We start from the raw sequence: 3948 nt of genomic DNA, 5'->3' as shown, positions 1-3948 counted from the left end.
CAATTTTATTAAAGCCAGATCAAAACTTTAATAAAATCTTGTTTAAATACATAGGACCAGACTTTTATCTTCCACTAGTGCACCCCAACATCTATGTTTAATTTTAATATTTTTTTTGGCTCTAGTACTTGCCATAATTTTAATTTTTTATTTTCCCTTTTCATAGGTATTGATGTTTAATTTTTAGGAAAATATATACTTTTCCAATCACAGCCACTCATTCCTTTTTTTTTTTTTTTTTTTTTTTAAAGAGATGCAGGCCGGGCGTGGTGGCTCACACCTGTAATCCAAGCACTTTGGAGGCCAAGGCGGGTAGATCACCTGAGGTCGGGAGTTCAAGACCAGCCTGACCAATATGGTGAAACCCCATCTTTAAATAAATAAATAAAGAGATGCAGTCTCACTCTGTTGCCCAGGCTGGAGTGCAGTGGTGTGATCTCAGCTCACTGCAATCTCTCCCACCCAGATTCAAGTGATTCTCCGCCTCAGCCTCCCAAGTAGCTGGGACTACAGGCACCTGCCACCATGCCTGGCTATTTTTTGTAGTTTTTAGTAGAGAAGGAGTTTCACTGTGTTGGCCAGGTTGGTCTTGAACTCCTGACCTTGTGGGTGGGAGACCCTGTGGGAGACCGCGCAAGTGCCAAAGCAGGGGTCTGAAGCCTCAGCTTCTTCCCATATAAATACAGAACTAGAAAAAGAATTAGACGTAGCTACATAGTTATTCCTATATATCGGAATATATTATTATATATTATAGCTACATAGTTATTCCTGTATATATATTATATATATCCTATTATACCTACATAGTTATTCCTATATATATAACCATATATAATCACATATTTATTCACATATATATGCTCAATATAACCTTTTGAGTTTACTAATGATTATCGGGCTATGAAGCATGGAACTGAGGTGACATGGTGAACAAAATGATCCTAAGGCAAGATGCTCTAAGCCCTCTGTCACGCCTGCATAAGGGTTGCTGGAGGGTGCCTCAGCTGTGTGACAGCGCCAGCACTGGGAAAGCACCCGCTGTTTAGCCAGCTAGGGAAGGAGACATCCAAAATGACCGAGACAGCTCCTTCCTCGGGTAAGTTAGGAGAAAACTCCGCTCCTCCAAGCTCTTGTGGTAGGCCTGACGGCTGTCAAGTAGGCCCACAGACATCCAGGGGCTTAACTGTCTCTATGTGATGCTGTGCTTCAGTGGTCATGTTCTCTGTCCACTCTCATGCTCTGTTTCTGCACCTGGTTTCTCTTTTTCCCAAAAGATAAGAATCAGTAGTAGTAACATAAACCTTAATGCTTTTGTTCTTTCTTGACAAGTATGGGAAAAGTGCTGACATATTAGGTTTTCTCCTCGCCTGGGCTACTTCAAAGACTGGGCCCCTATCTCTAAGACATGTGATTTACCTGACCCTACCACTGACTTCCATTACCTCACACTAACCTACCCTGCCCCCTGCTTCGTACTCAATAAAAGTCAGAGTGCCCAGGCACTGGGGGCCACTGCCTGACCTCGAGCTTTGGTTGGCAGTAGACCCCTGGGCCCAAACTCTTGTTTTCTTTTTCTTGGTGTCTTATGTCTTTTATTTCCACAGTTTCTCATCTCTGCACTAGCAGAGAGGGACTCACAGTACCCTGTAGGGCTGGACCCTACATGACCTCGTGATCCTCCTGCCTTGGCCTCCCAAAGTGCTGGGATTACAGGCGTAAGCCAACATGCCTGGCCTGCTCCTTCTTTATACGTCCTTTTTGACTTCTTTAGACCTTTTATCATTTCTTAAACCTCCACTCTTAGTACTATATTTATTTCTTATTTATTTATTTTTTGAGATGGAGTTTTGCTCTTGTTACACAGGCTGGAGTACAATGGCGCAATCTCGGCTCACCGCAACCTCCGCCTCCTGGGTTCAAGCAATTCTCCTGCCTCAGATTCCTGAGTAGCTGGGACGACAGGCATGCGCCACCATGCCCAGCTAATTTTTGTATTTTCAGTAGAGACGGGGTTTCACCATGCTGACCAGGATGGTCTCGATCTCTTGACCTCGTGATCCACCCGCTTCAGCCTCCCAAAGTGCTGGGATTACAGGCATGAGCAACTGTGGCCAGTCCCATTTGTTATTTAGAACTCTTCTGCACTTTAGGAGGCTGAGATAAGCAGATGACCTGAGGTCAGGAGTTTGAGACCAGCCTGGCTAAACCATCTCTACTACAAACACAAAATTAGCTGGATGTGGTGGCATGTGCTTGTAATCCCAGCTACTTGGGAGGCTGAGGCAGGAGAATCACCTGAGCCGGGGAGGCAGACGTTGCAGTGAGCTGAGATCACACCACTGCACCCTAGCCTGGGTGACATAGCAACACTCCATCTCAAAAAAAAAAAAAAAAAAGGAAGTTCATGCTGAGTGCAGTAGCTCATGCCTACTATACATTTTGAGAGGCCAAGGTGGAAGGATCACTTGAGCTCAAGAGTTCAATGCCAGCTTGGGCAACATAGTAAGGCACCATCTCTCTAAAAAAATTTTTTTAAGTTTATTTATAAACATTTATTCCATTTGCAATTATCTAATTTATTTTTAAACAATTATATCTAGATTACTTATGAAAATGAAAATGCTAGACAGGGATAGTCATCATTGCTTAGGCTGGTCTTATGACTTCAAGTACTCTTCCTGCCTCAGCCTCCCAAGCAGCTGGGATTACAGGCACTAGCCACTGTGCACAGCCCTTAAGTTATTTTTATAGTAATCAATTTTATGACCTGTTAATATCAGGTTGGTACCTAAGATGAACCTCATAAATACATAGGTATCTTGTCAATAACGCAGTAGATACAGCTGTTTTCATTAAACCGACAATATTAATCTTATTTACCAGTGAATTGTGTAAACAAGTATTATTTTGTTTTCCACTGGGTTTATAGGAGGAGTGTCCAATCTTTTGGCTTCCCTGCGCCATGCTGGAAAAAGAATTATCTTGGGTCACACATAAAATACACTAATACTAACAGTAGCTGATGAGCTAAAAAAAAAAAAAAAAGTCACACACAAAAAATCTAATGTTTTAAGAAAGTTTACAAATTTGTGTTGAGTCACATTCAAAGCCATCTCGGGCCTCACGTGGCCTGTGGGCATTAAGTTGGACAAGCTTGGTTTATAGCTTCAAGATCTTGAAACATTTACCAGAAACAAATATAAAACTGTCTGAGCCTTGGCCTCCCAAAGTGCTGGGATTACAGGCATAAGCCACTGCACCCGGCCTGGCTTGCTTTCAACATTGCTGGGGGGAGACATTCCTTGGAATAAAGACTACTCTCCTGCTTCTTCCAGACCAACCATTCCCTTCCCCAGGCAAACTCCAGGTCAGAAGGTTCAAAACACAGCCTTCCATTCTTTCCCAGGAGCAGCCACAATTAGAGTCATGCTCCTTGCTGCTGTGCCCTTGAGCCAAGTGCTATAGGGGCCCCTTATGGCCAGTCTGAGAACACCTCAGTTCTCAATTCACTCCATCCTCTAAACAGGACTCCGATATCAAAGGCGAATTAATGAGTGATGAGTGCATTATCATACAGACCAGTGTACTCCTTGAGGTAAGGGTACCAGGGCTAAGTGATGACAAGAATGCATAAAACCTTTGTTATAAGTTCTTAATGAAGCTCAATGAAGACATCATGGGTGTCAAACACACACTTTACAATGTCCATGGAAAATGGGAAACTTACCCACATGTCCCTCAGAAACTATCCAATCTGGGCTGGGAGTGGTGGCTCACACCAATAATCCCAGCATGTTGGGAGGCTGAGGCAAGCAGATCACTTGAGGTCAGGAGTCTGAGACCAGCCTAGCCAATATATGGTGAAAGCCTGTCTCTACTAAAAATACAAAAATTACCTGGGCATGGTGGTGCATGCCTGTAATCCTGGCTACTTGGGAGGCTGAG

At 43.4% G+C, this 3948-nt stretch overlaps 1 long non-coding RNA gene across 3 annotated transcripts in view; it reads right to left on the bottom strand.

Annotated features, from left to right (window-relative positions):
- Positions 1-405: 405 nt before the first annotated feature.
- Positions 406-3948, bottom strand: part of LOC108289977 — a 32764-nt gene continuing 29221 nt past the window's right edge. For all 3 annotated transcript variants that reach the window (XR_005197034.1, XR_001819374.2, XR_001819372.2), the window contains 2 exons: positions 2733-2736; positions 406-417 (listed from right to left, as the gene is read on the bottom strand). This is a non-coding gene — a long non-coding RNA (uncharacterized LOC108289977). The remainder of the gene's footprint in view (positions 418-2732; positions 2737-3948) is intronic.

This window comes from Cebus imitator, unplaced genomic scaffold, assembly GCF_001604975.1.
Source record: "Cebus imitator isolate Cc_AM_T3 unplaced genomic scaffold, Cebus_imitator-1.0 Scaffold417, whole genome shotgun sequence".
In the NCBI taxonomy this organism is placed as follows: Eukaryota; Metazoa; Chordata; class Mammalia; order Primates; family Cebidae; genus Cebus; species Cebus imitator.
This window is presented reverse-complemented; position numbering and strand designations above follow the sequence as displayed.